Here is a 14,639-nt window from a genome sequence, read left to right on the forward strand (position 1 = left end):
TTTTGATAACCTCACATGGGACAATGTTCTATTAGTGATGATCATCACACTTCTATTTACTTAGAATTCGATACTAGTACAAAAATATGACTCTATATGAATGCCTCCACGGTGTACCGGGATGTGCAATGATCTAGCGTAGCAATGACATCAAAAAACGGACAAGCCATGAAAACATCATGCTAGCTATCTTACGATCATGCAAAGCAATATGACAATAAATGCTCAAGTCATGTATATGATGATGATGGAAGTTGCATGGCAATATATCTCGGAATGGCTATGGAAATGCCATGATAGGTAGGTATGGTGGCTGTTTTGAGGAAGATATAAGGAGGCTTATGTGTGATAGAGCGTATCGAATCACGGGGTTTGGATGCACCGGCGAAGTTTGCACCAACTCTCGAGGTGAGAAAGGGCAATGCACAGTACCGAAGAGGCTAACAATGATTGAAGGGTGAGAGTGCGTATAATCCATTGGAACTATTAGCAAGCATCCGCAACTACTAACATTCATTAAGGTAAAACCCAACCATAGCATTAAGATATATTGGTCCCCCTTCAATCTCGTATGCATCAATTTCTATGCTAGGTTGAAGCTTCTGTCACTCTTGCCCTCCAATACATAGTCCTATCAACATACAACTAACCCAATGGTGTGATCCACGCGTGCGCTCATATGATGGGCACCAAAGGAAAGCAACATAACCACAAGCAAATTAAACCAATCATAGCAATTCACCAATTACCGGTAGGACAACGAAAATCTACTCAGACATCATAGGACGGCAACACATCATTGCATAATAATATGAAGCATAAAGCACCATGTTCAAGTAGAGGGTACAACGGGTTGCGGGAGAGTGGGCCATTGTATATAGATGGGGGAAGGTGATGAAGATGTTGGTGAAGATGACGGAGGTGTTGGTGTAGATTGCGGTGATAATGATGGCCCCTGCGGCGTTCCGGCGCCACCGGTAAAGAGGGGAGAGGGCCCCCCTTCTTCTTATTCTTCCTTGACCTTCTCCCTAGATGGGAGAAGGGTTTCCCCTCTAGTCCATGGCCTCCATGGCATGGGAGGGGCAAGAGCCCCTCCGAGATTGGATCTGTCTCTTTGTCTCTTTCTGTTTCTGCGTTCTCAGATTCTGCCCTTTCACCATTTCTTGTATTCCCGGAGATCCGTAACTCCGATTGGGCAGAAATTTGGACATGATTTTCATCCGGATATTGGCTTTCTTGCAGAAAAAGAAGGGCACCAACCACCTTACGGAGTGGCCACGAGTGCCCAGGGCGCGCCGGACCTCCTGGGGCACGCCCCTCACCCTCGTGGGCCCCTCGGGCATCGTCTCGTGTTGATTCCACTTCCCAAAATTCACATATATTCCAAAAAAAAATCTTCGTCAGTTTTTATCCCATTTGGACTTCGTTTGATATGGATTTTCTGCGAAACAAAAAACATGCAACAAACAGGAACTGGTACTGGGCACTGGATCAATATGTTAGTCCCAAAAATAGTATAAAAGGTTGCCAAAAGTATGTAAAAGTTGTAGAATATTGGCATGGAACAATAAAAAATTATAGATACGACGGAGACGTATCACTCAACCAAGCCTCTAGGGAAAATTCTCTAGTGTCGCCTCTAACACAAGAGGTTGCCTCTAAGCCATTTGTTTGCACTAAAATAATTCCTTGGCCCTACTTACAATCCCTGTAGCACATATATTTGTTCAGATTTGGCCTGAGATGGTTGGAGAGAGTAAATATTTTATGTTACATATGGGCTCCTCCTTAGAGGCTGCATGCCGTAGCTATACATTGCATTTCTTTTAACACACTATATATTGCGTTCCATATACCGTGAGGGGGGAGCGCGCGGGGGGGGGGGGTGGTGGGGTGGGGGGGTTCTGGTGGGCCAGGGCGGTCAGAAGCAGGCTTGGAAGCGGTCCAGACTCCCGCATGGCCCACCTCACATTATCACCATACATATTTCTTGGAGTCCGTGCGCGGCGGGCGGGCGATCCTTCTCCCTCCCCCGTCTCTCTCTTCTCAGCCGACGCCCGCCGAGCGATTATATTTCGGCTATCGACGGTTTATTCAATTGCAGTCCCACATGTCAGTGAAAATGCAAGAAACGCGTGTCCCCTCTGGTGAGCGGCGTGCGAGCCGGACTATCGGGGGTGCGACGCGTACGAGTCATAAGTGTGCCGCCTTTTCCTTTTGAACTTGCAAAGCGTAACATTTTCGTGCTATCGATCATAGTCCAGAACAAAATGACGAGGGCGGTGCTTTCCCGCGCGTTAGGCAGGCTAGTTTGAGTGATATGACATGCTATAGTGCCGTCCACTTGCTCCATTTTTATGTAAGAAAGAGTCTACACTCTTACGTGGGAGGAGTGCGAAACACGGTGGATCTGATTTTTATCGAGGGATAACTGTTCCGCGCGAAATAATGGAGCACTGTTAGCGATTATAGCATGACAGTTAGGGCATCTCCAGCGCTGGCCCTCAAATTTACACCGGCATCTGTTAGAGGACACTCATGGATGCCATCCAATGCTGCCCGCATACCTTTCGACAACTATATGAACTAACCGGATGAAATTCGTGCAAACAAAGCAAATTTCAAATTAACCGGATGAAATTCATTACATTTCGAAAACTTTTCCTATAAACTGGACGAAATTCATTACATATTTCGCACAAACCATACTAAAACCTACTGTAAACCTAATCTAAACTATCGCTGGCGCCCGACCACCATGTCCGGCCCTGAACCCGAGAAAGCCGGCCATTGCCTTTGCCTCCTCCTCATCCGCCTCGATAACCTCCTCCTCCGGAGCACAAGGTTCTGAAGATTTTCGTCTCCACATCACCGTCAAGTGGCTAATCGGCCGCCGATGTTTATCCCATCAAGCTTGGTGTCGACTGACTGGAGGAGCGGTGGCCTTCCTAGGACCAGAGCGGCGGCGACCTACCGTGTACTACTCTTCCTCGCTGCTGGGTGTGCCCGCGTATGCGTACCGGCTTCGTGGTCGTGGCGGCGGAGGGCGGCCGGGGGTGGGAGCTGGCGATCTCCTTCGTCTACTCCTGCGACAGTACGTCCAAGAGAGCTTTGGAGCGCGCCCAGAGCGGAGCCGCCGATGTCCTTCATCTGCTCCTGCGACAGTATGTCCAAGAGAGCTTTGGAGCGCCAGAAGGCCATGGTTGGAGTGGTGCCGACAGAAGGAAGGGACCGGAGTAGAATGAGTTTGGGTCTTTGGCTATGGCTGGGAGCTACGGCTCAAGTGAATATAGCGGGCGAATGGCAATGAGCCGCGGCAGACGGATGGACGGCTGGCACCAGAGTAGGTTCGTCAGCAGCCGCGTGTCATTAATGTGGGCGTGGGACGGAAGGATAGCCGTGGTGTCATTAACTCAGAATAGTCGCTTGCATCGGGATTCCGTGCGGGTGGCACTCTCTCGGCCGTCGCGCTGCTGCAATACCGACGCCAGTGAGAGGTCGCGTTAGGCGTGAATGCAGACGCTGCTTCAGTGACTTAACCGCAGGTGCGTTGTATCACTAACATGTGGCCCCAACGGGCATCTCGCCCGCATGTCAGTGACACACCAACTGCACCTGCAGTTATGGCCGGTGAATGCAGCATTGACGTTCTGGAGAGACGGTGACCCTTTCAGGCGGGAAGCGCGCGCTAGTGATGGAAGGGGTTTCGGTAGGCCAGGGCGGTCAGATGCTGGCGTGGTGGTAAAATGTGAACTCATGGATGACGAGCCTTTGAAGCGTATGCGGCACGTATTGACACCCAGGCGTCCATGCAACCACTCTTGTTGCCAGCTAGCCTTCGACGACCACCATTAGACACCACAAAACCATGCATAACTTACCAATAATGGACGAATCGTTCGGACACACACTTGTGTGCAGTGGCACTATGATTGGTTGCTCACGATAGTACATACTGCGTACCATAGTACCCTCTCTATCTAGGCTGTTTCATAGATTGTTGTCGGTGTACTAAAGTAGGGGCACTCCTTTGTACCCCTTTACTTGTGCACGGACAGTCAGAGCCGCGCCCACAGCCACACTTAGCAGGACAGAGGAGGGAGGCTGGGGAGAAGCGGGAGCACAAAAGAGCAAGAGGGCGAGGTGGACTCCCCTGGCAAGGCCCTTGCCGGGGCGGCCTCCGCGGCCCCGGCAAGAGCCTCGCCGGGGCAACTTGCCCAGTACCAGCAGAGCGAGCCACCCTCGAGCCCAAGTGTTCCAAACGCCACCGACAACTATGTTGGAACCAAGGCTCGGGAGGCACCCCCGTGGTGGCATGTAGATCTTTGTCAAGATCATAAACAGACAAGATCAGATGAGGACCAGAAGATGGCGACCCTCGGCGGGATCCTAGCTGAGGAGATCCATAAGACCCCCATCAAGCATCTTCCCGGGACAGCTGCGACGCCACGACAAGACCCTTGCCGGGCCGCCGGCAAGGCTCTTGCCGAGGGCGCCAGCAGGGCCACTGCCAGACCCGCACCAGCCAAGGCTCCGCCGCCATTCGCATGTAGTTGCTAGCCCAACCAGCTGGGCAGGCACGAGCGTGGCAACACGCGGCTTCCAGACCGACTCAGCAAGCACCTGCGTGGTGGCATGCAGATCTTCGTGAAGACCCTGCCACCGCGCCACCTCAGCAGCCAGCCTGCCTATATGGCACCGCATGCATCGCTGGCCTGGGCGCGTGTCGAAGCGAGATGGAGCGGCGACGGACAGGACGGATCTGGTTCCCGTCCCTGATAAAGCTAATGGACACCTAAGTAGCGCATTTAATGTGCTTTGTCCTGTAATGCCGGGCGATAAGCTCACGCACTGTACGCCTTTCCACCTCCTGTGTGCCATTGTGGCAACCCCTTTTCTTCTATAAAAGGAGGACCGAGGCATACTTGAGAAGGATTCGGCTCTTTGGAACTACGCAGCCACCGTAGCTAGTTCGAAAGCTCAAGAACACTGAATACATCCACCAAAGGAGGACTAGGGTATTACGCATCCTCGCGGCCCGAACCTGGGTAAACGATTTTTGTGCCGGCTCCTGGACCTGCTATTCTCACAACCCCGCGCCCGCCGACCGTAGAAGGGATTCCAGTGATCCCGTAGGTGTCGTTCCCACCAACATCTTTGGCGTGCCAGGTAGGGGACGGCGCAATTGTGAGAATCAGGTCTAGCGGTTAGCCTAGTAGTTCTTCGTCGCCATGGCTCCCAAGAAGAAGACGATCACGGTGATCGGCTCATCGGGGGCTGAGCGGCCCGCGCCAGTGTGGGCGAGCAGCGGACCGATCGCGGACAGAACCCGAGCCACGGCCCGTGAGCACCAGCATCGCCCCGACAGTCAAAGCCTGGCAATCGGCATCGTTCGTGCGCCAGACGACGAGCCGCACGCCGCCAGATCCAAAGACGGGGCTGGGCCCCTGCAAGCTCTTGAGCACTGCGTTGGTTTTCCCTTGAAGAGGAATGGGTGATGCAGCAAAGTAGCGTAAGTATGTCCCTCAGTTTTTGATAACCAAGGTATCAATCCAGTAGGAGGCTACACACGAGTCCCTCACACCTACACAAACAAATAAATCCTCGCAACCAACGCGATAAGGGGTTGCCAATCCCTACACGGTCACTTACGAGAGTGAGATCTGATAGATATGATAAGATAATATTTTAGGTATTTTTATGATAAAGATGCAAAGTAAAATAAAAGGCAACGGAAATAGCTAAGTGTTGGAAGATTAATATGATGGAAAATAGACCTGGGGGCCATAGGTTTCACTAGTGGCTTCTCTCGGGAGCATAATTATTATACGGTGGGTGAACAAATTACTGTTGAGCAATTGACAGAATTGAGCATAGTTGTGAGAATATCTAGGCGTGATCATGTATATAGGTATCACGTCCGAAACAAGTAGACCGACTCCTGCCTGCATCTACTACTATTACTCCACACATCGACCGCCATCCAGCATGCATCTAGACTATTAAGTTCATAAGAACATAGTAACGCTTTAAGCAAGATGACATGATGTAGAGGGATAAACTCATGTAATATGATATAAACCCCATCTTGTTATCCTCGATGGCAACAATACAATACGTGCCTTGCCGCCCCTACTGTCACTGGGAAAGGACACCGCAAGATTGAACCCAAAGCTAAGCACTTCTCCCATTGCAAGAAAGATCAATCTAGTAGGCCAAACCAAACTGATAATTCGAAGAGACTTGCAAAGATAACCAATCATACATAAAAGAATTCAGAAGATTCAAATATTGTTCATAGATAAGCTTGATCATAAACCCACAATTCATCGGTCTCAACAAACACACCGCAAAAGAAGATTACATCGAATATATCTCCACAAGAGAGGGGGAGAACATTGTATTGAGATCCAAAAAGAGAGAGGAAGCCATCTAGCTAATAACTATAGACTTGAAGGTCTGAGGTAAACTACTCACACTTCATCGGAGAGGCTATGGTGTTGATGTAGAAGCCCTCCGTGATCGATGCCCCCTCCGGCGGAGCTCCGGAACAGGCCCCAAGATGGGATCTCACGGGTAAAGAAGGTTGCGGCAGTGGAATTAGGTTTTTGGCTCCGTATCTGAGCGTTTGGGGGTACGTAGGTACATATAGGAGGAAGGAGTACGTCGGTGGAGCAACATGGGGCCCACGAGGGTGGAGGGCGCGCCTAGGGGGTAGGCGCGCCCCCCTACCTCGTGCCTTCCTGGTAGCTTTCTTGACGTAGGGTCCAAGTCCTCTAGATCATGTTCGTTCCTAAAATCATGTTCCCGAAGGTTTCATTCCGTTTGGACTCCGTTTGATATTCTTTTTCTGCTAAACTCTGAAATAGGCAAAAAACAGCAATTCTGGGCTGGGCCTCCGGTTACAAGGTTAGTCCCAATAATAATATAAAAGTGTATAATAAAGCCCAATAATGTCCAAAACAGAATATAATATAGCATGGAACCATAAAAAATTATAGATACGTTGGAGACGTACCAAGCATCCCCAAGCTTAATTCCTGCTCGTCCTCGAGTAGTTAAATGATAAAAACAGAATTTTTGATGTGGAATGCTACTTGGCATAATTTCAATGTAATTCTTCTTAATTGTGGTATGAATATTCAGATCCGAAAGATTCAAGACAAAAGTTCAATATTGACATAAAAATAATAATACTTCAAGTATACTAACTAAGCAATTATGTCCTCTCAAAATAACATGGCCAAAGAAAGTTCATCCCTACAAAATCATATAGTTTAGTCATGCTCCATTTTCGTCACACAAGAATGCTCTCATCATGCACAACCCCGATGGTAAGCCAAGCAATTGTTTCATACTTTAGTAATCTCAAACTTTTTCAACCTTCACGCAATACATGAGCGTGAGCCATGGATATAGCACTATGGGTGGAATAGAATATGATGATGGGGGTTATGTGGAGAAAACAAAAAAGGAGAAAGTATCACATCAACGAGGCTAATCAATGAGCTATGGAGATGCCCATCGATTGATGTTAATGCAAGGAGTAGGGATTGCCATGCAACGGATGCACTAGAGCTATAAATATATGAAAGCTCAACAAAAGAAACAAAGTGGGTGTGCATCCGACTTGCTTGCTCACGAAGACCTAGGGCACTTGAGGAGGCCCATTGTTGGAATATACAAGCCAAGTTCTATAATGAAAAATTCCCACTAGTATATGAAAGTGACAAAACAAGAGACTCTCTATCATGAAGATTATGGTGCTACTTTGAAGCACAACTGTGGTAAAAGGATAGTAACATTGTCCCTTCTCTCTTTTTCTCTCATTTTTTTGGGCCATCTCTTTTTATGGCCTTTCTCTCTCTTTTTATTATTATTCGTCACTTGGGACAATGCTCTAGAAAATGATGATCATCACACTTCTATTTATTTACAACTCAATGATTACAACTCGATACTAGAACAAAGTATGACTCCATATGAATGCCTCCGGCGGTGTACCGGGATATGCAATGAACCAAGAGTGACATGTATGAAAGAATTATGAACGGTGGCTTTGCCACAAATACTATGTCAACTACATGATCATGCAAAGCAATATGACAATGATGAACGTGTCATGATAAACGGAATGGTGGAAAGTTGCATGGCAAGATATCTCGGAATGGCTATGGAAATGCCATAATAGGTAGGTATGGTGGCTGTTTTGAGGAAGATATAAGGAGGTTTATGTGTGAAAGAGCGTATCATATCACGGGGTTTGGATGCACCGATGAAGTTTGCACCAACTCTCAATGTGAGAAAGGGCAATGCACGGTACCGAAGAGGCTAGCAATGATGGAAAGGTGAGAGTGCGTATAATCCATGGACTCAACATTAGTCATAAAGAACTCACATACTTATTGCAAAAATCTACAAGTCATCAAAAACCAAGCACTACACGCATGCTCCTAGGGGGATAGATTGGTAGGAAAAGACCATCGCTCGTCCCCGACCGCCACTCATAAGGAAGACACTCAAAGAACACCTCATATTTCAAATTTGTTACATAAGAATCCTTCATAGGGAAACCTTGATGATCCAAAGAACCTTGAGCCGAAGATGTTGATCCATGGTTTTTCTGTTCATCCTATTGGACAATCTGTTCATCCGATCTCCGATAGCACTAATCAAGATGCATTAACTGAGCATTTTTTGCGCTTGGCAAAATTAGAGGAGCACCAGCCGGTTAATTTCATTAAATTGGGGGCTTTTAATTGCCCTCTGTCCAACCCATATCCGCAGCTTCCTCAATGCTTCTTGCGCTCGTCTTTGAAATATGACCCCACGCATACCTCTTGGCCCGCTTTCCTTTCGGCCCGACACAAGGCGGATTTGGCCCAAGCTCGTTACTCGGCTGCAGAAATTTTGGACTTATCAAATAATTGGGCAGTTCTTTGCCCGCGCTGTCTTCAATGGGGCCACCACAAGAATTCTAGCCATGCTCTGTTGATTTGCATTAATTGTTCGTCACCAGGACACAAGGCGGTCGATTGCCCGTTAATGCCTAAATCTCGGACCTGCCCTGTGTTGCACGATCAATTTGATAACGACCGATCTGGGCAAAATACTAATCACTCTGGCTGCTTACCTATTTCCATCGACATGCCTAACATACGCAGCAAGAGGGCCACCGTTCGATGCTCTACCTGTGGCTACTATGGACACGTGGAATGATCCTGTCTAAAGTTGTGTTATAACAAAAAATGGCAATGGAAGCCCAAGAATCCGCAGCTTTCCACTCCTACCCCTCATGGTCCATCTTCCGCCTCGGTTTCCATCACACCGCAGCAGTGACCAGTCTCATCACAGCTACAGTCTCCACCACCCACCTCCGCCTCCCTGCCCATGGTGAACTACCCACTGAATCCGGTGCCGTTCCTTCCTCCTGGCTTCGCCATCGAGCCTGGTCCGGCGGACTGCCTGGTTCGCAGTGGGATGGTTGTCGGCCCCATTGTGCCGCTCAATCATGACTTCCTCGCCATTGCCGAAGCAAGTCACTACGTTCCTCTGCATCACCGCGCGGCCATCCGCACCATGGTTGAAGGTCTGTTACATGAATCCCAGCTCTTCACAACTGAGTCCTGTGATCATCCATTTGGCATTGGCATCTTTGGGTTTGCGGATTCATTTATGCGTGATACTGCGGTCGCCACCCCCATTGAGCTGGAGGAAAAGGATCTCCTCATCATGTTCGTGCCGCACAATGAAGCTCTGAATCGTCGCACAACTTCTTTTGGCCCCGAGGTATGGCTGATGTTCTTTGGATTCCCATATGACTACCAGACAGATTACTACATCACAAAAGCTTTGGGTGGATATAGTTCCCTGGTCAGTTGGTACAATCCCCACCAAGATAGAAGGTATATCCTGCTCAAAGCTCGTGTTCTTCGACTTCGTTTGATTCCCAAGAGTTTTGTTGTCTGGCAATTGGGTGGCGCACATGACTGTTGGCCAGTGCAAGTTGCAATTCTCCGCAGCAACGACTGGAATGGATTGCTCCCTGAGGTTCTTGCTCCTGGTGAAGAACCACCACCATCTGACGGCAACCCCCATCCTCTTTTTGGACCCGAGCTCACAGCCGAGCAACTATACCAGCAGCAGGTACACAACTGGTTGGTTCAGAATGGCGCCCCTGCTGCTGGAGACGCTAACCAGGGCAATGGGCCTGGACAGAACAATGTTGCCTGGGGTGCCTGGCCTGCTCCACCTGCACCACCACTGCCGCAGCTTCCCCCTCACATGGTGAATTATCAGGCCTGGCTAGCTGCACACGGTTTAACTGTCCAACATGGTATTGTGCCTGACGACAATTTGTCTGATAATGCTATGGATGCCTAGCATGACACTTTCTGTGCTTCTGATGATAGCTCTGACGACTCTGCACTGATTCTGGTCCCGCTGTCTGCACCTGTTTACCAGCAGCATACTGCTCCTGAATCTGTTACTATCTCTGTTGCTCTGCACCATAGCGGTATTCAGTTTGGGCTGTCAGCTGAAGGTTCTGAACTGATCAACCTACTGTTGAATGATCCCATCCCCGGCAAACAGCTCAACACCTACATGTTTCATGCTCTTCGCCCCATGATTGCTGCCATCGGTCCGTGGAGTGCTGGTTATGGCTAAAGGCCTAACAACATGGATCTTGAGGTCATTGTGTCTTCTAATGCTTCTGGGCTCACTTTCTCTCACTGCCATACTGCACCCAATGTGCCTGCCTCTGTGACTATTGAAGAAATACATGACGAGCCCTTACAGAACACTTTGTCCGACCAGCAGAACCAGATGGAGGTTGTGCCTGCCGATCCTGCTACATCTCCTGCTAGCCCAGGGCATGTTTCTAGTCCACTTGCTGACAGAATTGCTTCTGATCCACTTGGACTGGCTGCCGTTAATGCTATCACCCTGCCGTCCGGCCCTGTGATCAATCGTGGTCGTCGCACCCGTCCCGCTGCTCCCATCTCCACTACTGAGGTGCGCCGTAGCAACCGCTCCAACAAGTACAATGGCTTCAAAATGCAGCAGGTAACTGACGCTTGCCCTGTGATCTCTCGGGTCAAACCCCGGCTGGTACCATCAATTGGATCATCATCTTCTGCTGAGGTTGCCCAGGATGAGATCTTACCACCCACCCCAGTTACCGTGCTTCAAGATATTGGCATCAACAGGTGTGCAATCCCTCTAGCGGAACTGTCTGGAGATATTCTCAATGCTGCACCTTTGTCAGTTCAGGGTGCGTCTCAGGAGCCGGACACCGTTTCATCGGAGCCTGAGGATGCGTCTGCTGCTCCCAGGGCTTAATTCCTTGCTTTCTTCATGCCTCCGTTGATCAACTGGAATGTTCTATGCTGGAACATCTGTGGTCTGAACTCGGATGATAAGCAACTTGCTCTGAATAATGCGGTCCGATCTAGTGGGTGTTCGGTTATCTGTCTGCAAGAGACTAAAAAGACTACTTTTGATTTAGCGTTCATTAAGTCTTGTTGTCCCAGACAATTTGATAAATTTGCTTTTGTTCCCTCTCAAGGGGCCTCAGGGGGTTTAGTTACTATTTGGAAAAGTTCTGTCTTCTCTGGTGATGTCATATTTTCATCTGAATTTGCTCTGGTTATCACCTTCACGAGCACCTTATCAGCTCACTCATGGTCTCTGGCCAACATTTACAGGCCATGCTCTGGTGATGCTCGTCTGACGTTTACAAATTGGCTTTATGATCTTGTCATCCCCACCCACGCAAGACTGTCTTTTACTCAGTGATTTCAATTATATCAGAGCCCCTGACAACCGTAACAAGCCTGGGGGCTGCCCGAATGACATATGCACGTTTAATGATATAATCCGCAAGCTGAGCTTAATTGAACTGTGCATTAAAGGCGGATCGTTTACTTGGAGTAATATGCAGCAGGACCCCCTGTGGCGCCCCCGATTCGACCGTACACTAATCATGCATGCAAATGTGTACGATCAAGATCAGGGACTCACGGGAAGATATCACAACACAACTCTATAATATAAATAAGTCATACAAGCATCATAATAGAAGGCAGGGGCCTCGAGGGCTCGAATACAAGTGCTCGATCATAGACGAGTCAGCGGAAGCAACAATAGCTGAGTACAGACATAAGTTAAACAAGTTTGCCTTAAGAAGGCTAGCACAAAAGTAGCAACGATCGAAAAGGAAAGGCCTCCTACCTGGGACCTCCTAACTACTCCTCGAAGCCGAACTCCACGTAGAATCATCCTCAGGATCTCTAGCTCCTGGACTCCAGCATCTGGTTGCGACAACCAGGTATAGAAAGAGGAAAAGAGGGAGAAAAGCAACCGTGAGTACTCATCCAAAGTACTCGCAAGCAAGGAGCTACACTACATATGCATGGGTATATGTGTAAAGGGCCATGTCGGTGGACTGAACTGCAGAAGGCCAGAATAAGGGGGGGATAGCTAATCCTGTCGAAGACTATGCTTTAGGCAGCCTCCATCTTGCAGCATGTAGAAGAGAGTAGATGGTAAGTTCACCAAGTAGCATCGCATAGCATAATCCTACCCGGCGATCCCCTCCTCGTCGCCCTGTTAGAGAGTGATCACCGGGTTATATCTCGCACTTGGAAGGGTGTGTTTTATTAAGTATCCAGTTCTAGTTGTCATAAGGTCAAGGTACAACTCCGGGTCGTCCTTTAATGAGGGACACGGCTATTCGAATAGATAATCTTCCCTGCAGGGGTGCACCACATAACCCAACACGCTCGATCCCATTTGGCCGAACACACTTTTCTGGGTCATGCCCGGCCGCGGAAGATCAACACGTCGCAGCCCCACCTAGGCTCAACAGAGAGGTCAACACGCCGGTCTAAATCCTATGCGCGCAGGGGTCTGGGCCCATCGCCCATTACACACCTGCACGTTGCGTAAGCGGCCAGAAGCAGACCTAGCCTAGCAGGCGTTCCAGTCCAATCCGGCGCGCGCCGCTCCGTCGCTGACGTCAAGAAGATCTTCGGCTGATACCACGACGTTGAGTGCCCATAACTGTTCCCACGTAGTTGGTTAGTGCGTATAGACCAAATGGCCAGACTCAGATCAAATACCAAGATCTCGTTAAGCGTGTTAAGTATCCGCGAACGCCGACCAGGGCCAAGCCCACCTCTCTCCTAGGTGGTCTCAACCTGCCCTGTCACTCCGCCATAAAGTAACAGTCGGGGGCCGTCAGGAACCCAGGCCCACCTCTACCGGGATGGAGCCACCTGTCCTTTCAGCCCCCTCATCAGAATCACTTGCGGGTACTGAACGAGCCGACCCGACTTTGGTAACCACATTAATCATGTATAAAGTATATAGTATATACCCGTGATCACCTCCCGCAGTGATCACGTCCCAGTAGTATAGCATGGCAGACGGACAAGAATGTAGGGCCACTAATGGAAAAACTAGCATCCTATTCTAAGCAGTAGGATAGCAGGTAAGGGTAACAACTGTAGCAACAATGAGAGGCTATGCAACAGAATAGGATTAACTGAAAGCAGTAACATGCTACACTACTCTAATGCAAGCAGTATAGAGAAGAATAGGCGATATCTGGTGATCAAGGGAGGGGGGGCCTTGCCTGGAAGCTCAACTGAGAAGGAGGGTCGCCGGTGACGTAGTCGTACACAGTGGCATCAGTGCCGGTCTCGGGGTCTACCGGAGAAGAAGAGGGGGAAGAAACAGTAAATACGGAGCAAACAAAGCATCAGAAAATATAACAAGGCAATACGCGGTGCCGGGGGTGATCTAACGCAGCGATAGGTAATACCGGCGAAGTGGGAAACATCCGGGAAAGTATCCCCAGTGTTTCGCGTTTTCGGACTGGTGATCCGGAGGGGAAAAGTTGCGTGTTTGCTATGCTAGGGATGGGTGGTAAATGAACGGACCACGTATTCGGATTCGTCTCGTCGTTTTGAGCAACTTTCATGTACAAAGTATTTCCATCCGAGTCACGGATTATTTTATATGATTTTTCAAAGTTTTATCAATATTCTAGATTTTCTAAATTACCTTTAATTCGAATTGACCAAGTCAATTTCACTAGTCAAAAGGAGAGGTGTGACCCACATGTCATAGGCTATATGTAAACAAAATAATTAAAATCTAACTTTAACTAAATGGGGTCCACCTGCCATAGGCTAGCAACTAACCTAACAAAGATTACCTAAGTAGTCTAAACTAGCCTAAACTAATTAAGCCGGCCACACACAACACCTACGCACACATGGCCATAGCCACCACTAGCAGCAGCCAGCGATTGCATGCAGCAGTAACAGTAGCAAAGCAACACTAGCGGCGGTAGCAACTACAGGCAGCCGAAGCGGCGCAGTATCAGGCAGAGGAAGCAGCAGGAAAGAGCAGCAGCAACATCAGTCAACAGCAGCAGGCACGGCAAGGCAACATCAGCAGAAGGCGAGCGGGGGCACTGCACGCGCGCACGCTGGCTAGCGTAGTGGGGCAGCAGCAACGGCAGTGGCAGCGCCGCAACCAGCAGCAGGTAGAGCAGCGCGCAACCGCGGCGGCGCAGGGCAGCAACAGCTGTGGTAGCAAGGGAGGATGAGCGCAGGCGCATGCGAGGC

This window comes from Triticum aestivum, chromosome 4D (genome assembly GCF_018294505.1).
Source record: "Triticum aestivum cultivar Chinese Spring chromosome 4D, IWGSC CS RefSeq v2.1, whole genome shotgun sequence".
Lineage (NCBI taxonomy): Eukaryota > Viridiplantae > Streptophyta > Magnoliopsida > Poales > Poaceae > Triticum > Triticum aestivum.